Raw genomic sequence first — 24712 nt, 5'->3', positions numbered from 1 at the left:
TGTGGGCCTCAAATCCAACCCAAAAGCCATTGGTTAGCCCGTAGCATGAGCCCCGTTAATTCTACAATCTCCTTTGTTTTACAGAACCCGCAGTGTTCACACGAAGGCTGTGCTACCGATGAAACAAACAAAAGAACTCAATATTTTGGGCCACAATGTATTTCCATACACAGTGGATGGTCTCATGTAAAGCTTAAAATGTAAATCCTATCTAGCACTATCATATACCACAATGTGATATCGCTCAGTATAGTGTTTTTATCCATTTGACAGAACATATTTTCTTCCTATATGTGCTTTCTGTTTTTTTTCTTTTTTTATTAAGAAAATTGTTCCATTCATTTTACACACCAATCAAAGATCCTCCTCTTCCCTCCTCCTGCCCCCCAGCCTCCCCCTCCCAACCCACTCCCCACTCCTCCCCACAAGAAGGTAAGGCCTCCCATGGGGAGACACATCCAGTAGAGGCAAATCCAAGCCCCTCCCCCTGCCTCAAGGCTGCATGAGGTATCCCTATCATAGGTATTGGACTCCAACCCCCCCCACTCATGCACCAGGGATGGATTCTGATCCTACCACCAGGCCCCCCCCCCAAGAAGATCAGGCTATACAACTGTCTCACCATGCAGAGGTCCTAGTCCAGTCCCATGCAGGCTCCACAGCCATTGATCCAACTTTCATGAGTTCCCACTAGTTTGATTTGGTCATCTCTGCATGTTTCCCCATCATGATTCTGATGTACTTGCTCCTAGAATCCCTCTTCTCTCTCCTCAGTTGGACTCCTGGAGCTCTGCCTGGTGTTTGGCTGTGGATCTCTGCATCTGCCTCCATCAGTCATTGGAGAAAAGTTCTATGATGACAGGTTATTCACTGATCTGATCACTGGGGTAAGCCAGTTCATTTCAGGCACCCTCTCCACTATTTCTAGTAGTCCAAGCTGAGATTCCTGGGAACTTCCCTACCACCCGGTTTCTCTCTATTCCCATGATGTCTCCCTCTATCATGGTATCTCTTTCATTGTTTTCCCACTCCACCCCTGTTTCAGCTCGACCATCCCTTTCCCTTATATTCTCATCTATTTCCCCTTCCCAGGGCAATCCATGTGTCCCTCCTTGGGTTTTTCTTGTTAGCTAGCTTCTCTGGAGTTGTGGGTTGTAGTCTGGTTATCCTTTGCTTTACATCTAGTATCCACTTATGAGAGAGTACATACCATGTTTGTCCTTCTGAGTCTGGGTTACCTCACTCAGGATATTTTCTAGTTCCATCCATTTGCCTGCAAATTTCATGATGCCATTGTTTTTCTCTGCTGAGTAGTACTCCATTGTGTATACGTATCACATTTTTTTAATCCATTCTTCAGTTGAGGGGCATCTAGGTTGTTTCCAGGTTCTGGCTATTACAAATAATGCTGTTATGAACATAGTTGAGCATGGGTCCTTGTGGTATAATTGAGCATTTGTTGTGTATATGCCCAAGAGTGGTATAGCTAAGCTGGGCAGTGGTGGTGCACGCCTTTAATCCCAGCACTCGGGAGGCAGAGCCAGGTGGATCTCTGTGAGTTCGAGGCCAGCCTGGACTACCAAGTGAGTTCCAGGAAAGGCGCAAAGCTACACAGAGAAACCCTGTCTCGAAAAAAAAAAAAAAAAAAAAGAGTGGTATAGCTAGATCTTGAAGAAGATTGATTCCCAATTTTCTGAGAAACTGCCATACTAATTTCCAAAGTGGATGTACAAGTTTTCACTCCCACCAACAGTGGAGAAGTGTTCCCCTTGCTCCACATCCTCTCCAACATAAGCTGTCTTCAGTTCTGATCTTAGCCATTCTGACAGGTGTAAGATGGTATCTCAGAGTTGTTTTGATTTGCATTTCCCTGATGACTAAGAATGTTGAGCAATTCCTTAGATGTCTTTTGGCCATTTGAGATTCTTCCTTTGAGAATTCTCTGTTTAGCTCTGTAGCCCATTTTTTAATTAGACTGTTAGGTATTTTGATGTTAGTTTCTTGAGTTCTTTATATATTCTGGATATCAACCCTCTGTCAGATATGGGGTTGGTGAAAATCTTTTCCCATTCTGTAGGCTATCGTTTTGTCTTATTTACTGTGTCCTCTACCTTACAGAAGCTTCTCAGTTTCAGGAGGTTCCATTTATTAATTGTTGCTCTCAGTGTCTGAGCTACTGGTGTTACATTTAGAAAGTAGTCTTCTGTGCCAATGCGTTCAAGACTACTTTCTACTTTTTCTTCTATGTGTTTTTTTTTTTCTGATAGTATATAAGCTCCATGCAGCAATTACTTCCCATCCTGTGTATTATGTTCGCTTTAGTGTTCAGAGCAATGTCTGCTCTGTGGAGACACTTGTATAAATAAGGGACCAGTCCTGAAACACAACACACTAACTGTTTTTTAAAAAAATTAAAATTGTTACCTAGTTATAAAGCCATAATGTTCTTAGCTTGGTAACCACAACATTAAGTGGACAGGGGTTTCTTTTCAAAGTGGCCACCTAGAGAAGAGGTTACAATTAGGAAACCCAGGATAAAGGTTAAAATAATTAAATCCTAGGAATGGAGAAAAGGTGCTCCATGGAACTGAATCCTACCTGTGAGGAGAGGATACAGCTGAGAGAGTGCTGTCCCCATGGGCTAAGAGCTCAGAAGTCTGAGCAAAGGGCATCAAGATCATGATGGGGAAACCAACAGAGACAACCAAACCAAACTAGTGGGAACTCATGAAGTTTAGACCAACAGCTGTGGAGCCTGCATGGGACTGGACTAGGCCCTCTGCATAGTGAGACAGTTGTGTAGCTTGATCTGTTTAAGGGGCCCCCTGGTGGTAGAAGCAGAATTCATCCCTGGTGCATGAGCAGGCCTTTTGGAGCCCACTTCTGTGATGAGACACCTTGCATAGCCTTGAGGCAGGGGGAGGCGCTTGGACCTGCCTCTACTAAATGTACCTCCCCATGGGAGGCTTTACCTTCTTGTAGGAGGGAATGGGGGGTAGGTTGGAAGGGGGAAGGTGGAGGGGCAGGAGGAGGGAAGAGGGGCATCTTTGGTATGTAAAATGAATAAAAACATTCTTAATTAAAAAAATAAAATAGGCCGGGCGGTGGTGGCGCACGTCTTTAATCCCAGCACTCGGGAGGCAGAGCCAGGCGGATCTCTGTGAGTTCGAGGCCAGCCTGGACTACCAAGTGAGTTCCAGGAAAGGCGCAAAGCTACACAGAGAAACCCTGTCTCGAAAAACCAAAAAAAAAAAAAAAACTTTAAAAAAAAAATAAAATAAAAAAAGAACTCAGCAGTCAGGGGAGTCAACTACTCAGATGATGTCTTCAAAGTGGGCGGTGACAAGACTGTCTCTGTGAGAGCTTTTAAAACTGGATTCAGGTGCAGCTAGCAAAGGGCTGCCATGTCCACAGCAGCTTAAGAGGAACTCTCAGCCACCAGGAAGCTCTAGGAAGGAAAGAGCCAAAAGGAATCTTTTAGTCTGTGGCATCCCAGTCCCAGAGTCACGCGATATCAGTAACTGAGTTTAGATGGAATCATTTAATAAAGTTACCAGTAAAGATCTCCAAAAGTTGTAAAACAAAAGTAAAGAAAGATGAAATCAAATGGAGAAGAGAAGGAAAGACACCGAAAAGCAGACAACCGCACACTGCAGAAGATAAGGCCATGAGACTCAGGGGAAGATCAATACTAACTAAAGTTATTGACATTTATAACATGGCAGGCTCTTTACACCCGTGCTCACCTGTCCTCAGAAAACTCCGTAGTACAGGATTTATTATTCCCACTTAACAGATGAGGAAACCAAGCCAATGAGGAGTAGCAAATTGCCAACAGTCACAGAGCTAATAACGACTAGAAAGGTGAACTCAGCTTTGTTCAGTGTGGAAGCCTATCTTTTCCTATCAACATACTTTGGCATGTGAGGTTTGAAAATCCGTCTTCCTAGAAGTTAGAGTCAGAACTGAAATAGAATCCTCTTCATGTAAATTTAATAAAGATCCACAGGTTCTGTGATGGTTTGAGTGAGAATGGCCCCCACAGGCCAATAGATTATAATACTCGGTCACTAGGGGGTGGCACTATTTGAAAGGATTAGGAGGCGTGGCCTTGTTGAAGGAAGTGTGTCACTACGGGCGGGCTTTGAGGTTTCAAAAAGCCCATTCCAAGCCCAGAGTCTCTGTTCTTCCTGCTGCCTGGGGATCCAGATAGAGAACTCTCAGCTACTTCTCCAGTACATGTCTGCCTTTGTGCCACCATGCTCCCCACCGTGATGATAATGGATTAAACCTCTGAAACTGTAAGCAAGCCCCAATGAAATGCTTTCTTTTGTAAGAGTTATTGTAGTCATGGTGTCTCTTCACAGCAATGAAACACTGACTAAGAAAGTGTCATTCTCCATACTAGTGCTATGACCCCTGTGATTGGCATCTTTGAACTTCACTCACATGTGAAATAGAAAAGTAAAACCCACCCCATGGCCTGGATAGCAGACTTAAAGTGAAACCATGCTGATGACATCGGCATCACCAGGCATCACCCATGACTTCTCTGCTAAGGAAACCTGTTTCAGGAGTGAGAAGATACACCATTTGTGGCTCTTCCCCAGCCCCAACAATGTATGTTGACTCAGCTGAGCCAATCACCCTAATTCCATTCACCTCATCAATGACTGGCTTAGGCATGAACATATGCTACAGACCCAATCAATATCACAAAGTAGTAAGTCTTCTACTTGGCTTTCTGTTGCTGTGAGAAACATGATCAAAAGCGACTTGAGGAGGAGAGGGTTTATTTCAGCTTGTAATCCATCATTGAAAGGAAGTCAGAACAGGAACTCAGAACCTGTCAGTCAGGAAGTCAGAGCCTGGAGACAGGTACTGAAGCAAAGGCCTCAGAGGAATGCTGAATACTGGCTTGCTCTAAGCTCATGTTCAGGTACATTTCTTATACACCCCAGGACCACTACCACTTGCCCAGAAGTAGTACCACCCACAGTGGCATGTGCCCTCTTGCATCAATCGTTAATCAAGAAAATGTACTACAGATTTGCCTACAGGCTAATCTGATGGTGGCATTTTCTCAATTGAGGTTCCTTCTTCCCAAATGACTCTAGCTCTCGCCAAGTTATAAAGAAAAAAAGAAAAAAACTAACCAGTACAACCAGGAGTTCTGGATCCATTCTTCTCTTATTTTTCTCCTCTGAACTCAAATATAAGTGAAAAGCAATGTCTACTGATGCTATCTATCTTGTAATTGTTAGGAGGAACCACTATCGAAATCCTAATGTCAACTTATTCATGGCTGTCAGAAGTAAATCTTTTACCATTTAAGTCTTCTTTAGGTACACAAATAGAGCAGTGTTTCAATGGAAAGCATTTGAACTGATCAAAAATATTCTCACTGGTATTTTCACAAGGCTAAGAGCAACAGGAAATCAGAGGCCAAGTTTTAGTTTGTTGTTTTGCATACCTGCTATATCGGTTTGTATAACTAGCCTAGTTATGTTCCCAATTCTATAATAAAATATCCAGGAAAGAAACAATTTCAGGGAGAAAGTCTTAAATTTGACTTACAGTGTCAGAGGGAATATACTCACAGCAGGAAAGGATGCTAGCTGAATCGTGGGGGTTGGCCTGTCCATCTACAACAGTTAATCCAGAAACAGAAAAGGCAGGAAGTGGGACCAGGCTCACATGCTTCAAATCCCATCCCCAGTGGCGTACTTCCTCCAGTGAGACTCCACCTCCTAAAACCTCCATAATCTTCCCAGACAAAACTACCAACTGGTCAAGTTCTCAAGCACGTGATCCAGTGGGGGGTTCCGTCTTCATACTCAAGATGCCACAGAAACCAAATACCTAACACATAAGAGGAACTCGGCTAGTATTCACAGAAACTAACCAATCAATCCATTAACACATAGTGGCTGGGGACATAGGAGGTACCAGTTCTGGCTGAGAATTGTGGGGATTTCTGAAGCCATGAAAAGCCTAGACTACCCCTGAGAAAGCCCCCAGCTCAGTAGACAACCAGAACTTCCCACAGAATGACTTCAGACCAAGTGTAAAGTCAATTATTGTGGAAATATTTCTTTCAAGTTTTCTTATTTTCTTTCTTTCTCTTGGAAGCAGTTTGTTGACTTGTTGGTTCATTCTGAGACAGGGTCTCACCATCTATCAGGCTGGCCTCCACCTCTCAATTCCTCCTGTTTCGACATCCCGAGAGATGGGATTAGACGCATGTATCACCACACCCAGCTGGAAATGCTTCCTCTGTTACTTTCTGTTACATCCTGATTGAGGAATAGGAATGAATCAGGAGAGTGAACAGCCAATCAAGACCTGCAAATGAATGGGCAATCAAAGGATCCATGCAAGCTGAGGTAATCAAGTGCCTCCCATAAGGCAAGCTATGGCCAAGATGGATATTGCTTTGTAACCCTGTTTCCAAACCAAAGAGAATTTCCCAAACTCTAGAAACAGAAAGTAAAGTGTTGTCTTGGATTTTAACAAAGTACCCCAAAAAGTTGAGACAAAAATAGTAATTCTAAGCACTACAGCATCATGAAGTCAAGACTTGGGACTCTCCAAAGAAAGCTAGAGCAGCCTGGATTGCTCCTCCGGTGTTCTCTGATTAACATTGTGCTCTCCAGGCTCCAGCAGGACCTAAGTGAAGAGTTAACAGAGCAGATTTGGGGAGCTTGTAACAATAGAGTATGTGTTGCCCACCTCCCACCTCTGAAGAATCTACTTCCCTTCATGTTGAACCAAATGGGAAAGGTTTTATGGGGTCCCTTGGAGAATGTAACAGAAGTATCCCCCAGAATTTGGAGAGTGTCATAAGGATACAAGACTCTCAGACACAGGGGAAAAAAACTGAATTCTCTCTTGCTGGTAGCAAAATGAAGAGATTCTGTGCAGTGCTATGTCAACGATGGGAGGAAAGCAAGCATCTTCCAGGCAGGGAAGATTGATTTTGCAAAACTGAATGGCTTTTGTCTTTAATTATGTTCACTCAAAAGCCCGCCCTGAAGGGGCTGCATGGGTGGAAGAGAGGAGGATCACCTGGTATTTCAGGACTGAGAGGGTCGTCATAGTGACAGTTCAGAAGAAATCAGTGACTGTCTAGGGGACACTGCAGGAGATCACCAACACAGGGCTCAGAAGGAACTCAGCAAAGCTTCCTATGGGGGAAAAAAAAAAGCCCACAATTGTGCCGTGGCCACGGAAGAATACCACTGTGAAGTGACCTTTCTCCAAATGCCCTCTCCCCCGAGGCTAACTCTGGAAGGATCAGAAACAGCACCTGATCCATAGGAGGCAAGATGAAGCTGGCTGGCATCCCTCAGCCCCCTGCAGCAGCAAGCAGCCCAGCCTGAAGCGGGGATGGAGAAAACTTCAAAGAGAATAGGAACATAGCATGTGGATGATAACACCACACTCTACCAAAGCCATCTTACTGCAGGAGATTAAACTGAAAGTTTATGATTCTTACTGGGATGAGCTTTTTTTTTTTAAATCTCCAAACAAAGAGCTTTTTATTTTCTAACAGCATTGAAAAACCTGACTTTATTCAGGAAAGAACAGGTAATCCAGAAAGTCAGGCTGAAATGAACTCTGGATCCCTGTCCTAGGCGAGTGACAGGTGTGGTAGCCATTCAGGAAGGGGCATCTGTGGGGCCAGCCCCAAGAGACCCTGGTTCATGCCACTTATGTTGTTCCTCGGTGCTCTGTGCCACCCACCGTTCTATCCTTCTGTCTCCCTTCGTGACTCCATACCCCTCCTAAGTCTGGTCACCACATCACAGAGTCTGCTGAGATCCTGAGCAATCCAGTGGGCCTTCTGGCTCTGAAGATGTGGCTCCACCATTTCTGATCTGAGTCACATTAAGCTTTGCCCTTTGAGCTCTTCATCAATCATACAGAAGTGATAAGAGGAAAGGCATGCTGGAGGCACTTGGCTATGTGGATTGCTTCGTTGTTTCCTTCATTCATGTGTCTCTCTCGTAGATGCTGCATTTTTTTTTCTGGAGCTGAAGACTGAACCCAGGGCCTTGTGCTTGCTAGGCAAGTGCTCTACCACTGAGCTAAATCCCCAACCCTGGATGCTGCTTTTTTTTTTTTTTTTTTTGGTTTTTCGAGACAGGGTTTCTCTGTGTAGCTTTGCGCCTTTCCTGGAACTCACTTGGTAGTCCAGGCTGGCCTCGAACTCACAGAGATCCACCTGGCTCTGCCTCCCGAGTGCTGGGATTAAAGGCATGGGCCACCACCGCCCGGTGGATGCTGCATTTTTGTGTGTAGTGTCTAGGGAACAGATCTCTTCAGCATGGTCTCGGAGTCCCTCTCACAACATACCATGAATCTCCACCCGCTGTCAAACCTGAGCCCTAGAAGCTCAGACTCTAAGTGTGATGGAAGATGACTGAGACCTCAAAGAAAGGCACTGAAGACCATCCCGCAATGAAAAGAGAGATTCGAGGGCATTGCGCTCCCTCCCCCATGCCTAAAACGCTGCTTTCACCGTCTTCTTGACTTTTCACTGAAGATCAGCAAATAGACTCGGAATCTCAACAACCTCAACAACTTCATAAAGCTGCTAAATAGTGGGGCTGAATTAAAGCCTTAGTCTCTTCAGTCCTAACCCTACGTATTTCCCAAATTATCCTGCTGAAGAGGAAAGAAACCAGGCAGATGGGGGAGGTGAAGGTAGGACTTACAGAGCCCCTCAGGTGGGTACCAAACGTGTTCAGATCCATTGCAGCATGCAATTATATGTTTTGAAGCAGTACAGTGAGTCTTAAAGTGTGTGTGTGTGTCTGTGTCTGTGTCTCTGTGTCTGTCTGCCTGCCTGCCTATCTGTCTGTCTGTTGGTCTGTGTCTGGGTGTCTATGTCTATGTGTCTGTAGTTCCAACTTCAACTGTTAATTGACCCCGTCTATTTCCATGGACTAGAGAGACATGGAGACATTATGTTTCCATTCTTCTACCAAAGGCTTTAATGGAGGAAAGAAAGAAATGAAAATTAAAGAAAACTCAAGGAAAGAAAAAAAGGAGAGAGAGGAAAGAGGACAAAGAGAAGGAAGAAACTCTCCCTGTCCCCAGCATGTTATGGTGGGTGCAGGCAGTGAGCCCCTCTCTATGCAAAGAAAAGCCTGAGAGATTCAACTTCCCCTCACAACCCGAGCAATGGTAATGAGGTTATTTATTCCCTCCAAGAAGCGCCATGGTAATCAGTCCCTTAGCTGACAGCTCTCGCACTAAAGCTTCCCCACAAACATATGAAAAGTCTACGCCCAACAATCAGCACACTAATTGAAATGCCAAGTTGAAGTTCAATAGACAGCTGCTGCTGGGGTCAGAGTCATTACCAGCCGTTAAATGTTATATGGAAAGACCCACGAAGAGATGCGAAGAGATGCGGCTCCAGCAGCATTCTTTAACCCTTCCTGCACCCACTGTGGGAAGCGAAAAGAGAGGGACACACGGGGGCAGGAGGGGGAGGGGCAAGGGGGCGGGAGCAAAACAGGGACTAATGCAGGGGTTGGCTGTGGGCTTAGCTGAGGACCGGAGACAGACCATAAAGGGAGGAACCCAGGCTCTCAGGAAGCTGACGGCAATCACGTCACACCCACTTTCTTTACTTAGGAGTACTTCATCGGGAGTGTCCATGACATGGGAACCAGTCCTGGGTGGCAAACATGGCTTCAGCTCTTTTTTTCACACCTAAAAAGCAAACATTGTAGACAGAAAAATCTTTCCTGCCCGCCGATACCCAAATAACCAGTCAGAAGTTTAATATTAATATTACAAACTGTTTGGTCTATGGCTCAGGCTTCTTTCTAGCTAGCTCTTTCGTCTTAAATTAACCCATATCTATTACTCTATGTTTTGACACCTGGCCGCGGCATTACCAGTCTGCTGACATGTTGCTCCCTGGGTGGTGGGCTGTTGTCTGCTCTGACTCCGCCCTCTTCTCCGTGTCTCTCTCTTGAATTTCTCACCTGACTCTTATCCTGCCTTATCATAGACCAAAACAGCCTCTTTATTAACCTATAGCAGCAACATATATTCACACCATCCCACAGCACATCATAATGTTTGGATCTTAGAATTACCAGAATTATTCATTTAAATGCTAAGACACATGCCTGCGATGCAGCAGTTACTGAAAAAAATAGACAAAACCATCACCAATAACAACAAACCGGACTCCCAACCAACAATTTCATTGTGAAGTTTTTATAACTGAGAACTCTTAATGGGGGTATGAAGACGAACATGGCCTATTAAACTTAAGTAAGGAGATATTCATCACATACTCTGGGTTTGGAGCCTGTGCTGTGTTCTGTGGAAGTTAGCACTAAGCTATCACACAGCAAAGGTCAAGAAATAAGAAGCCCAGCATGCCCATTTTCAAGGGCCATTGCATTCCCCTCTAGCACTTGGCCTCCTAGAGCTGAAACACAAATAACTTCAAAGCCAGCTAGCTGCAGAAGGCACAGGGTATATCACAAACAAGGTATTTCAAGGCAGGGCACACTCTGCAGGCACGTGAAAGCCCAGTGCTTGAAAGGAAGGAATGGAACTTTGGGTTCATCTTGCCCACTATAGTTTCTTAAGGCAGTATAACAAATTACCACAGATTCAGGTCCTCACAAGAGAAGTGTTCTGTGCCAGAATCCCAAGATCTGGAACTCCTAATTCAAGTTGACTGCTAAGCTACATGACCTCTAGAGGTTCCAGGAGCTCCTGGTGATGCTTTGTTACCATGGTAGCATCACTCCAACCTCTGTCCCATGGTTAGTTTTCTTTGCATCTCTGGGTCTTCTCTTACATATCCTAGAAGAATGTTGTCATAGGATTCAGGGCCCACCTGTGTATTCAGGGTGATTTCATCTCAGGATCCTCACCTTAATTACACCTGTAAAGAATTTTGTCCAGATATATTCACAGGCATATACTAGGGTACAGAAATATTCAAAGAAGGGGGGCCACCATTCAACCCACTACAGTCCTCCGAGGTTCCATTATGTCTGGAACTTCTTCCCATCAGTTCTTTCCTCTCTCCCATCAGCTACATCAATCTCTCTCATTCACCTGCCCACACACAAAAGCAAGACTTTGTCTTCCAGAATCCACCCCCTGCAATGTTTCTCCATACAGTCAATATTAAACATCTTGAAGAATTGTCTAGACATGGAACTTCAACTTTCTTACCACCCAATGGGCCTTAATCCCTTGGAACCTGGTTCTACCCGTACCAGTAAATTAAATGGTCCTCTCCAAGGCCTCATCTCGCCACATCCCCCTCCCTCCCACAGTCCCAGCCACATTGGCCTTTTGCTGATTCTGACCTAAAGGCTTACATATTTTAAGATAGTTCATTTTTCTTCCTAGAACACCTTCTTGGTACTCTGGGGAAAAGACATTAATCAGTAAATACATATGTCGAAAGAGACTTCTTTAGGGAACTGGGTCATATAATTATGGAGGATGGCAAGGTCAAAATCTTCAGCAGAATTGTGCAAAGATTCAGAAAAAAGCCAGTACTGCAATTTGAGTCCAAAGGACTTGGGCTAAAAAAACCTAAAAGAGCTGGTGTTGAAGTTCAAGTGGGCAGGCCACAGTTCTCTCTTGTACAGGGGCTGTCAATCTTTTCCTCTATTCAGGCTTAACAACCGGATGTGAGCCACCACCGTTTTCAAGGGCAACCTGCTTTACTCAGATTTTACCAATTTAAATCATACCCTCATTTTAAAACACCCTCACAGAAACGTCAAGTAGAATGTTTGGTCACACAGCTGAGCACTAGGGCACTGACACATCAGCAGATAAGAATTAAACTTAAAAATTCAGCTCACCAGGTATGGTGACACAGGTCTGTAACCCAGGACTTGGGAGGCAGAAGGAGGAGGTTTGCTACAAGTTTGTGAACAGCCTGGTCTACACAGTGGTTTCTAGACTCATCATAGCTAAAGTAAGACCCTGCCTCAAAAAATCACGTAAATAAAACCACACACTATCTCTACTACTTGTAATAGAAAGCTTATGACTCAACTTTCTGATCCCCAGGCAAGCATTACTATTTAAAAAGCCCTCTTGTATCATCCAATATAAAGTAGAGTCTGTGGTTTGGTTTCATTTTTTATTTAGGTAGCAAGGTTCAGGGTCTAAGACTATCATATTATTTGCATATGTATTGTCTTTATTTAGACTCTGTCATTTCTGCCATCCTCGTCACTAGCTACATGACATTGGGGAAGTTTATCTTGGTCATCATTATAGCTCCACTGTACAAACTATTGCATCACACATAATAGGTACTATGTTAACTGGTGTTAGTTTAGAGGCCAAACTGAAGATGGAGTTCAAACTACAAAAGATGTATGATGGATAGCATCTGGGAAAGGCAAGAGGACAGGGCTGTAGTGGGTATCTGGTCCACCTATGACCTTCAGGTACCAGCCCCTAGGGCATGGCCTTTGAGCCAGCTTAAGACCTGAGGGGTATGTTTGCAAGCCCCTTCTGTTCTCTCCCTTGTGGGCTTGGATGGTGGGGACTGACTCAGGCAGCCAAAGCAGCGTGGGACTGGCCATCAACCTTCCAGGACTCTGCAACAGATTTGCCTTATTCTGTTTAGTAAGTTGTTCTCCTCAATATAATTCCTTAATAAATGATTCCATGTGCAGTACAGGGCAGCAAGAGCCATGGAACCAAAATGCAGCTCAGATTTGTGAAAAAGAGGTGGAGGAAGAATCTTAGAGACAATTCTAACAAAATTTCAGCCAGCCCAGTGGGGAGTCTTTGAGAGAAGTTTTGCATCCATAGGAATAGTCCTCCATCTCCAGTCATCGGCTGGTCACTGCTTAGAGACATGTGTCCTCAGTAACAATGCATGGTTAGCCTAGAGGACAGAAGCTGGGTTAGTCATTTTCACAATCATTCCGGGTACTAGGTAACTATTAGGTTATTACATGGATGTCTTCTGCTCATGACCTGCTGCATCTGTCCTCAGTAGAAGTCAAGGCTGAACACCATGTTGCCCTTTCACCATGGCTGAAACTTTCCCACCCTCTGTGTGCCTACGTTGCCTCTCCTGGCTTCCCTCCTTCCTCTCCAGCTCTTCTTCCTCCTTTGTTCTCTCTTTTTCCTTCCAACTCTGAAATAAATTTCTCCCCTGTGGTTGTTTGAACGAGAAGTATCCCCCCAGAAGTGTCTGCTGATGTGGTCAAAGGGGGACAAGGGTCCATCCCAGGCTGCTAATGAGACCTGGCAGTACCATCCACTTGGTGCTGGCTTCAGTGGCATGCAAAATGCAAGAGTAAGGAAGGGGCCGTGGGTTCTTCCTTCACATTTTCAGAGAGCCACTGAGGTCAGGCAATGTGTGCCAGTGCCAGAGTCGCTAAGAGGAGGACTTGAGAGGGCCAGCGACCCGAGAGAGTGTTGCATGATGCTGTGAATTAAAGCCCGAGTTACAGTAGAGACCCCAAGATGGTGGATATGCCAGAGTCATGAGACACCTGCTAAGAAGGAGCTACAACAGGAAGTAGAACTAGCCCAAGAGAGAGATGTATATTGCAGGCATCAAAGATGGAGGGTAGAGCCTCTTTAGTTTCAAAAAGACACAGGACATGGAGCTATAACATTCAGTGTCTGACCGGTTAGGCTTCAGTCTTACTTTGATGTAGTGTTTCCTCACTATGCCCCCAATCCTCCCTTTGGAATGGGAATGTATACTCTTCTTTTTCTTTTCTTTTTTTTTAATTTAATTTATTTTTTTTTCCATTTTACACACCAACCACAGTTCCCCGTCCTTCCCCAACTCACACCTCACTTTCCACCCACCCCAATCCCCATCCACTCCTCAGAAAGGGTAAGGCTCCCCATGGAGAGTCAACAAAGTCTGATATGACAAGTTGAGGCAGAAGCAAGCCCCTCCCCCTGTACCAAGGCTGAGCAAGGTGTCCCTCCATGGGGAATGGGCTCCAAAAAGCCAGTTCATGCACTAGGGACAAATCCTGGTTCCACTGCCAGTGGTCCCACAAACTGCCCAAGCCAAACAATTGTCACCCACATTCACAGGGCCTAGTTCAGTCCCCTGCAGGTTCCCCAGCTGTCAGTCCACAGTCAATGAGCTCCAGCTAGCTTGGGTCAGCTGTCTCTGTGGGTTTCCCCATCACGATCTTGCCCCCCTTGGGAATGCATATTCTACACCATTGTATGTTAGAAGTGGGTATTTTACTTTTGGATGTCACAGGAAAGTTGGACTAACTGCATTTTGCATTATGGTATGGCCATAAGCCTATGGGGATCAGGCAGTGGAGTGCAGTGGTTTGAATGAGAAACGTCCCCAATAGGCTTGGGTGTTTGAATCATTGTTGGTCGTGTTTGGAGAGGGTATTGGAACTCTGATGACATGAAGGCTTGCTAGACCAAGTGTGTCACTAGGGTGAACCATGAGATTTCATAGCCTTGCTCCACTTCCAGTTCACTCTGTTTCCTGTGTGTGACTGAGAGCTTGAGATGTGATCTCTCAGCTTCCTGCTCTGGCCTCCTGCCACTGTGCCTTCCCTACCGTTATAGACTCCTAGCCCTCTGTAAGCCAGAGTAAACTCTTCCTTAAGTTGCTTTTGGTTTTAGAGTTTTGTTACAGCAACAAAAAGGAACTAATACTTCCCCCAAAGTGTTCTGCCAGGGCTCCTCCTCCTGCCTCTCTATCCTGGGTACCTTAAGACGTATAAGGTTACTATCTGAGTGGTTTGGGTATTATTATTACGGAGCACTCTTTGTGTGCCTGGCCTTGCATTGAATTTCCACTTGTACCATGCCAGTTATCCTCACTTAGCCCCCAAGGATTATTATTACTACTACTATTCCATTGTAAAGATACAGAAATTGAGACTCAGAGGTGCTACTTAGCCAAAGCTCGCACATCTTATAAACTGCCAGACTTCAAACTCGGGTCTATACAGCCCTGCAGTCTGTCTTCTAGTCAGTCAAAAGACTGACAACGGTCAGCCTATATTCTTCCACCTTGCACATCAACCAAAATGCAGCTTGTTGAGGACGGGTTGGGCTGGTGTGACTGAGAAGCCTTATATCACAACTCCTTATAGCCCAGAGGTGCCTGGTGTGGCTGAGCACCCAACAGGTGTTTGGTGGCCACCTGGGCCACACTTGCCTGTGGAGACACTGACAGCTCTGAAGGGGTTAACAGCTCTGGTGGAGAGGAGCTGGCTGTGGGCCACCTCTTTTAAATAATAAGCCCCTGGTATTCTTGCTAATGACATTCTCGCTGCTGCAGGTTTTACTCACAGGGGTAATGAATTAATTAGTGAATAGGGGTGAGAGGCTCTTTGAAGTTGTAAAAAGCCCACAGTACAGACGCTAAGAAAAGGAACCAAACAGACTAAATCAGATAGCCCCGGGAGGGCTGAATGGCTCTTGGTGATGGAGCCTCGAGCCCTCTGGGGACAAGCAGAGACAGAACAAAGGAAAGGCAAAAAACTTCTTGAAAGGGCACCCAAGACCTGGGCCTGCCTCCAGAGGCTCGCTGACCCATTCTGGAGGTCCAGCAAACAGTTGCACAGTCTCCTCATTCCCACGAATTGGCAGTGGTCCTTGCATGGCTGTGCAGGGGAAATATCTGAGGGCGCTGATGCCATGCCCTGAGTTATTCCATTGTATGTAAAACAGTTTTCCAGACTGTACTTTGTCCTGAGAGACAGCGTTTAAATCCATCTGAGGATGGAAGATGACACTGTAGCTTGGTGGACATGTAAACAGCACATCTGTCTTGCACCACCACTGGTACACAACTTACTCCTACACGTAGAGAGGGTGCTGCCTTACAAACTTATCAAAATAAACCGAGACTATAGGAGTACTCGCACGTACTAAAATCATATCAGGAAAACTAAGCCCAATGGCTTGTCAGACATACCAGACTGAAAAAAGGGTGCAACTCCCTCACCTGGACCCCATAAAGAGGAAAGCATCCAATAGTGCAATGGCCGTCACCCCACTGACCTGTCATCTGACCACCTGATATATGCACCAAGGGACAGACAGGGAGAACTCCTAATTGTCCTAGAGTTTTGGCCTGTGTGGTGATATATTGTGTACCCCAATAAAGCTTACTTGGAGATCAGAGGACAGAGCCAGCCACTAAATTAGACATAGAGGTCAGGCAGTGGTGGTACACACCTTTAATCCTATCACTCGGGAGGCAGAGATCCATCTGGATCTCTGTGAGTTCAAGGCCACACTTGGCTACATGAGAGAAACAGAACCAGGCAGTGGTGACACACGCTTTTAATCCCAGGAAGTAATATGGTAGGACACAGAAAGGTAGGTATATAAGGTGTGAGGGAACAGGGACTCTTGAGTCTGAGGCTCTTGAGGCTGAGGATTTCGTAGAGGCAAGCTAGTGGCTGGCTGTTCTGATCTTTCAGCTTTCACCCCAATATCTGGCTCTGGGTGTTTTATTATAAGACCTTTTAAGATTTGTGTTACAGGCCTGGCTTGTCTCTGTTGCTGGTGCAGCCTGCTTGTGCCTTTCACCCATTCATCCCTCCAGACTTGCTGTCCGTCTGCCTCCTCACTCATTCAGACCCAGTTTGACCATTTGTTTCTTCAGCTTCTGAGATCTTGCACGCCATTTCTGCAGCTCCACAGTGGCTCTGCAGCCTGACTCTATGGGAGCAGCAATGTCTGCAGCAGATTCTCTGTATCCTTATCAGTCTCCTTTTCCACCTCTCAGGCCTCGTGGAAACTCCTTGAACTCTGTGCTTAATCCTCTTTAACCCTATATAGCCATTCTGTAACCTACATTAAATATATAGAGAGAGATACCTTCACTGTGTGCAGCTCTACAGAAGGAGAGAGAGGAGGAGAGATAAGTAACACTAAAGGTATTTGAAACAGCCTTAAGGGATCATACTATTTTATATTTACCTAAAATTATATAAAATGCATATAGATATATAGATATAATGGCATCCCACTTGGGCTGACGATGTGAATATGTATTCATTTTGACATGTGGAAAGACAGGAACATGTTTGTCTGTGTTTCTAACATAGTATGCTCAGGACAAAACCTAATGAGCCCAGCAGGGAAGAGAGCCACATCATCACTGTCTGCCATGGCTGTTGGGGTGGTTCCTCTTCTGATATACATGTACATATACATATACACACACACACACACACACACACACACACACACATACACACACACACACACACACACACACACACACACACACACACACATACACATATATATACCTGGGGGCTCACAACAACCAAAGCCACATCTGGGGATGACTTCTTACTGCATCAATTATTCAATTATGGCAGAAGAGGGCACCAAGTAAGAGAGCAAGAACTGGAAGAGAGAGAGAGAGAGAGAGAGAGAGAGAGAGAGAGAGAGAGAGAGAGAGAGAGAGACCATACCCTCCACCAGGAAGCTATTCTTGGGAAGATAGGCCTTGGGAGCAGGTCCCTGCACAGCAAGTTCTTCGTGTTGCAATCATGCTCTTCACAGGCATGTTGTCTTATGAGATATCCCATCCTTATTAATGTTAAGTTTCTGAGCAAAGTGACATTGATTGTTGCTATGAGAAACAGCGTGACTTACAGCATGAGGAGCACACTCCTGCTGTTGGGAAAGCAGATACAGACTGTCCCCGTGGATGTCACCCAGAAAGACAACTCAACCTCCTCAAAGGCAAGCTGATGTGAGGACTGTTGGCCATATCCGAAGGGCTGATCCCTCCAATGGGAACTGGAAGGCTGGACTGGGAGTTCAAGGAATGAGGAATAGCTCATACAAGCAGGGGCTGAGGGAACTTGGGAGCATGGAGGTTGGACCAGAAGTGGAGAGATTGGCCTTTGGAGTTGGTGTCTCACACTGTAGCATTGACTAGTCTAGAATTCATTCCTAGGTAAGGCAAACACTGTCCCTGCAAAGCCCTCAGCCACTCCAGTCTTGGGCAAGTTCTGTATCATGTTCATGAGCCTATCATCCCAACACCCTGGAACACTCTACATGTCCCAGCCTCCCTCCTGTAGGCTGTACTGAGGCCCAGGGAACTGGAGCAGTGCACACTGATTGTGAGACTTGTGAAGAGAACTGCTGAAACCCGTGACTCAGTAGGACGCTCAGAAGGACCTGGGGGTCAAGAACACTCAGGAACACACAAAGGACCCTTCCACCAAAATTTCACAGTGACATCAGGAGAGGCAGGCTAGGATCTCCCAAAATTTCAAGCAAACATCCAATTGTAAAGGTTTAAAGGACTCAACAGCACCACCTTCTGTCAACAAGAAAATCTACAAGCAGCCAAATTTGAAATCAACATTAGTAAGATGTTTACCGGGTCAAGGCCCTGAGGAGAAATGAGGCTTACAAAAGACAAAACAGATTGTTGGAAAGAAGGCAGAGGAGAAAAGTGAGTTTGAGATTCCCAGCTTGTCTCTGTGGGTGTTCTAGCTAAAGCTGGGAAGGCAGCTATGTCTTGATTTTTATAAAGAGAAGTGGGAGAGGAAGAGGGGGAAGGAGAGAAGGAGAGAAATAATGAAGAAGCTTAACACTGGAATAGGAAGCATGTGATTTATGTTAACAGTGTCCCCACATTGCAAAAGAGGGCCACCAGTCAGATTAAAGACTCATGTCCTGGTGTAGTGGCAGCAGAGCAGGTGTTCTCTGGCCACAGGGCTGCGCCACCACCGTAGAGGTGTGAGCTAGAGCCTGGAGATTCCTCTGCAGCCACCTCCTAGTTACGTCATCAAACCCTAGTCCATATGAAGGAAGGAAGGAAGAGGCTGGAGGTCCTCCAGAAAAGCGAATCCTGGGACACTGCAAGCTGCTCACCGTGACCGGTAACAGAGGCCTCCCCACAGCCATTTTCAAAGGCAAGCATAGAGTTTGTTCATGTTTCTTGGGGTTTTTCAAACATTCCTAAGGAACAGAAGTTAAGGACTGTGTAAGGTCAAATAGCATGTTGTCTTTCCTGCTTTACGTCCGGAACAGAATTCCATAATGGCCACCTGCACAGACCTGGGCCTGGCAATGTTTTTTAGGGAAAAAAAAATTCAGGTCCCCTCCACACACAAAAAGCCCAAGAAACCAGAAAGCCACATTCCCAAGAAGATTGCTTTGTTTGGTTGTGGGTTTTGTTTTGTTTTCTTTTGTTTTATTTTGTTTTGTTTTGAGACAAGATCTCTCTATAATGTAGCTCTGGATGTCCTAGAAGTTGCTATGTTGACCAGGCTGGCCTCGAACTCTTGGCCAGAGGATTCTAAGAGGTAGGAAGTGACTGTGGCTGCTGCTCTGCTTCTCTGATCATTCAGCTTGCACCCCAATATCTGACTCCCAATATCTGGTTTTTATTGATAAGACTAATTAAAATCACACTTCACCTGGTCTTCCCAAGAGGACTGCTTTTTAAACAGTGTCTGGTGTAGTAGCAAACGGTTTCTCCTAGATCAGCAGTATGACTTAGGGCCACAGAGAAGGTTGTTCTGATACCCACCATTGCCTGGAACGGCCTCCACACTTAACCCATTCGTCGCAGTTTTCTGGTTCACCAAAATTTTATCATTCTTGGATTCTTCACGCATTGCTCTACATTCGCCCTGACCATAACTTCTACTTCTAGCCAAACACTGAACAATGAATGTCATTCCCCTAACCCCAGCCAATCTTCAGCCAGGTTCTCTCAGGCAGGCTAGATTTAACCATGTGACAACCTTCCTGTATCTGCTAGGAAGACAGACACTCGGTGTGTCGGAAAGTCTGATGCACCTTCTGAGCTCAGCAAGCCAGGCTTCATCCTGCTCACAAACACTCGATAGTCAAAGCTAAGTGGCTGCTGGCATTCATGAAATAGCTCAATGATGTCAAGTCCAGAATCAAGACTGTTCTCCTGACCGTTTTTGCTGCTCAGTGATTCAAGCTTTCATGAATCAGTAGGAAAAAGGAAAAAAGCATTGCCTGCCGGCCCTCTCTCTACTTCCTTGTTCTTCCCAGAACTATGCATAATTCTCCCCAGGGTACACCTCTTCTCTTAGTGCTCCAAGAGGCCATGTCCTTTCTCTAGACTTCTCCAATACCCATGAGATTTCACTTTCTGATTATTCAGGGCTCCAAAACTGCAATCATCAGTGCTGTCCCCTCTGCAGGCTATGTTTGATGGTGCCACAACCTTCTTGTGTCAAGAATACGCTCCCTCAGTTTAGCAGAAAGGCTGGTGACAACTGCAGCCTAAACCACCAGGGCTTTGTCATTTTTAATGTATTAATGTATCAGAAAGTTCTTACCTGAGTCTGTACCTTGAAATGCACCCCCGACTCTTTGCTCTAGAAGTCTGAGATTTCAGGGGCTAACACTGAGGTCTTTGATGCATTTGGAATTGGGTTTTTGAGGGGTGAGAAAGAAGGATCAAGTTTCACTCTTCTGTGTGTAGATATCCAGTTCTCCCAGCATCATTTGTGGAGGATGCTGTGTTTTCTACAGTCAGTATTTTTGGCATCTTCGAAAAATATCAGGGGTCCATAGGTGAGTGGACTTATATCTGGGTCCTCAATTCTATTCCACGGGTCACTGTGTCTGTTTTTGTGCCAGTATCATGCAGGTTTTATTATTATGACTCTGTAGGAGAACTTGAAATCGTGAATAGTCTACCTCCAGCAGTGGTTTTATTGTCCAGAGTTTTTGTGTTTCCATGTGACTTTTAAGAGTTTTTTTTTTAATTTGTGTGAAGAATTGCCTTGGAATTATGTTAGGGTTGTGTTGAATCTGCAGATCACCTTTGGTAGGGTGGCAATTTTCACATTATTAATCCTACCAGTCCACAAGCATGGAAGGTCTTTGTGCTTTTTTTTATTTTTATTTTTATTTTTTGATGTCTTCACTTTCTTGTGTTTGAACATTTTCATTGTATAGGTTATTCCATGGTGTTTTGCAGCTCTTGTAATTAGGATTGTTTCTCAGATTTTTCTGTCTCAGCATATTTGTCTTTGGCATATGGGAATGCTTCTGATTGGGGGCTGTTAGTTTTGCTGCCTGCCATTTTACTGAAAATAGTTATCAACTCTAAGGATTTCCTGATGGAGTCATTGTATGTAGAATGACATAGTCTGCAACAGGGATGCTTTGACCCCTTCCTCTCCTGTTTGAATCCCTTTCATATTCCTCTTCCTTTATTTCTCTGGCTAAGACTTCAAGGACTACATTGAACAGGAGTGGGTGTGTTCCTCATCTTCATGGGAATGCTCGAAGCTTTTCTCCATTTAACATGATGGTGGCTAGATTTGTTGTATACAGCTTTTATTGTGTTGAGGTATATTCATTCTTAGTCTCTCTTGGGATTCTGTCATGAAGAGATTTTGCTATTTCTTCATCTATTGAAATCATCATATTATTTCCTTGAGTCCATTTATCCAATAAATGACATTTATTGATAATACTTGATGTTGAATAGTTCCTTAAGGTACTTATACCTTAGAAGCCCTCAACACTACCTGTATTGTATCCTGTAGGTTTTGTATGTTGTTTCATTTTCATTCAATTTTATTTTGCTTCCTTCTTTATTAATTTCGTGTCTCATCATTGTATCATTTAACATTCATGAGTTTATATGTTTTCTGTAGTTTTCTTCATATTGATGTCTAGCTTTATCCCATTGTGGTTATCTGTCCCCGTTCCTATATTTATTGAGACTTGTTTTGTGCCTGAACATATAATCTATTTTAGAAAATTGTCTTGGCTGGGGTTTCTATGGCTATGAAGAGACACTATGATCATGGCAACTCTTATAAAGGAAATCACTTCACTGGGAACTGGCTTAGAGTTCAGAGGTTTGGTCCATTGTCATCATGGTGGGAAGCATGGCAGCATGCAGGCAGACATGGTGCTGGAGAAATTGCTGAGAGCTCTACATCCTGATCCAAAGGCAACAGGAAGAGAGAGTGAGCCACTAGGCCTGACTTGAGCTTCTGCAACCTCAAAGCCCACCCCTCAGTGACACAGTTCCTCCAACAAGGCCACACCTACTCCAACCTCCTAACAGTGTCACCCCCATAGGCCTATGGGGGCCATTTTTATTCAAACCACCACAAAAATGCCCCCATGAACTGCTAAGAATAATGTGTATTCTTTGGTGTTTAGGTGGAATGTTCTGTAGGTGCCTTAGCCTATCTGATATATAGTGTCCTTTAGCTCCAGTGTTTCTTTCCAAACTGATACTTCTAATGGTGAAAGTGGGGTATTCAGATCATCCTCTGTTGCTGTGGTAGGCTTATTTCTATGGCATTGAATTATTTGTTTTATAAAATTAAGTGAGCCTTTGTATGGTGCATATATTTTTAGGACTAAAATTTCCTCTTGATGGATGATTCCCTTGATCAGGACAAAGTGACCCTCTTTCTCTCTTTTGACTAGATTTAGGTTAAAGTATTTCTGTTAGATATAAGAATGGCAACTCCTGCTTGCTTCCCGGTTTCATTTGCTTAGAATACCTTTTTGCTTCCTTTCAATCTAAAGTAGCATTTATCTTTGATCAAGATGTATGTTTCCTGGAGATAGAGAAATATATGGATCCTGTTTTTTAATCCTATATGTTAGTCTATGACTTCTGAAGGGGGAAGTGAGAACATTAATGTTCAGAGTTATTATTTAAAGGTGCATATTGATTCCTGACATTTTGTATATTTTGTAGTGTTTGGTAATTCCTCAGTGCTCTTTTATTTAATGAGTGACTCAGCATCATTTATTTTTCCCTCCTGTAGCCTTCTGGATGTGTTATCTTTCTCTTCCGTGCAAAGCATTCCCTATAGTAACCCTCTGTAGTGTGGGTTTTGTGGTCATATATTCCTTTGGCATGCTTTTTATTATGGAAAGTTCTTCTTTTACCTTCAACTGTGACAGACAGGTTTTTTTTGTTTTTGTTTTTGTTTTTGCTGGGTATTTTAGGCTAGGTTGGCAGTTAAGAACTTCTTGAGTTTGGAATACATCATTCCAAATCCTTCTTGATTTTTAACTTTTTGAAAAAAAAGTCAGTAGTTATTCTGATAGACCTGACTTTATAGGTGACCTGGCCCTTCTCTCTTGCAGCTTCCAATGTGCATTCTTTGTTCTATGCATTCAGTGTTTTAACTATACTATGACTCAGGGAATTCCTTTTCTGGTCCTGCCTAATTGACCATTCTGTGTACCTCTTGTATCTGGGTGGGCTTTTTCTTTCTCTGGGTTTTGGATATGTTCTTCTGTGGTTTGACTTAAAATATTTTCTATCCCTTTGTATGAAATTCTTCTCCTTCTTTATGCTTATAATTCATAAATTTTGCATTTTCACAGGGTCCCAAAGTTCTTGCATTTTTCAGTTATACTTTTTTTAAATTATCATTGATCTTGGCTGAAAACCCAATTCCTGTATTTCACCTTCAAATACTTGTATTGTGTCTTCTGTGTGGTCCATTCTATCAGTGAGGCTTTCCACTGTACTTTTTTATTCTAATCTATTGTGATTTTCATTTCTATCATCATTGATATTCCAGGCATCAGGCACTGTCTATAATCAACCCCTGTGAGTTAAGCAGAGTCAGCAGCAACAGTCGCTACCCACTGGTTAGCCCCACAGAGTATCAGATGACTACAAAACAAAGAGTTGTTAAGCGTTGGTTGTTTTAGGGAGTAAAAAGATTCTGAGAGTGCTGTGAACAGTGGTATGTTAGTTATTGGACCGTCAGTGGAAAGGCAAGGAAAAGAAAAAGAACTAAGACATCATGGTGGAATGAGTAATTAGCATTGGGTTGCTAGATGGGAAGTACAAGAGGACTTATATGGGCATAGAAAGAACAGAGGCAAAGGAAAAACATGAGAAGATTTGGAAACTGTGGTGGTTAGACTAAATAGAAGGCGATAAAGAAATGTACTCAGCTATCATAACCAGGTCAGTCTCCTGGCTTTGGGAGATGTAACTGTATGGAGAAAGAATAGAGAGGAAGGAAACACAGAAATGTAAGGGTGAATAAGAGAACCAAACAGTAAAAATCACAAACAATAGGGGACAGCGCTGGCCTGTATGATATAGGTGAGGAAGAGCTGTGGCAGAGGAAGAGCTAGGTGAAGATGTATGATAACAGAATCCAAAACTGAAATCACTGTCCTGAATGTTGTTTTTCATCTCCCAGTGCTGACCCACTACATTGTCTTCCAGACCTCCCCCGGGTCAACTCTTTGTTGATTCTCACAAGTCCTGTTCCTCTTGTGTGGATTCCTACTGCTATTACTGTTGGTTTTTTTTTTAAATGTTTTGCTAATTATTTGAGAATTTCATGCAATGTATTTTAAAGATGTTTGCCCTCTTCTCCAATTCCTCTCATAACCATCCTTTCCACCCTCCCTTTCCTTCCCACCCAAATTTGAGTTTTCTTCTTTTTTTTAATCCCTATCAAGTCCAGTGTGCATCGCCCAACTTGTTGGGAGTAGGCCATGCCCTGGCATGTGGTCACATCATTTAAGAAAACTAAAGCAGATTTCCCCTGCTCCCTCCTCTCCTCCAAATCCAATCCCTCAGTCTCATCCCCAGCTCTATAGTAGACCACCTGCTGTGGCCTCCCCTCTGTCTCTGCCCCTATTTCCAGCAGATCGTACAGTACAGTCTCCTCCAACCTTCCTCCCTAATCATCTTTTTCTCTCA

At 44.2% G+C, this 24712-nt stretch overlaps 1 long non-coding RNA gene across 4 annotated transcripts in view; it reads right to left on the bottom strand.

The window, feature by feature from the left end:
* Positions 1-24712, bottom strand: part of LOC128116551 (uncharacterized) — a 78122-nt gene that overhangs the window by 36882 nt on the left and 16528 nt on the right. For 2 of the 4 annotated variants that reach the window (XR_008220496.1, XR_008220499.1), the window contains one exon: positions 20331-21953. The exons of the other annotated variants lie outside the window; for them this stretch is intronic. This is a non-coding gene — a long non-coding RNA (uncharacterized LOC128116551). The remainder of the gene's footprint in view (positions 1-20330; positions 21954-24712) is intronic. 4 annotated transcript variants of the gene reach the window in all.

The sequence above is a fragment of the Peromyscus californicus genome, unplaced genomic scaffold, assembly GCF_007827085.1.
Source record: "Peromyscus californicus insignis strain IS unplaced genomic scaffold, ASM782708v3 Scaffold_20__1_contigs__length_68692818, whole genome shotgun sequence".
Taxonomy (NCBI): domain Eukaryota; kingdom Metazoa; phylum Chordata; class Mammalia; order Rodentia; family Cricetidae; genus Peromyscus; species Peromyscus californicus.
Note: the sequence above shows the minus strand (reverse complement) of the source record. Positions and strands in the feature narration are given on the sequence as shown.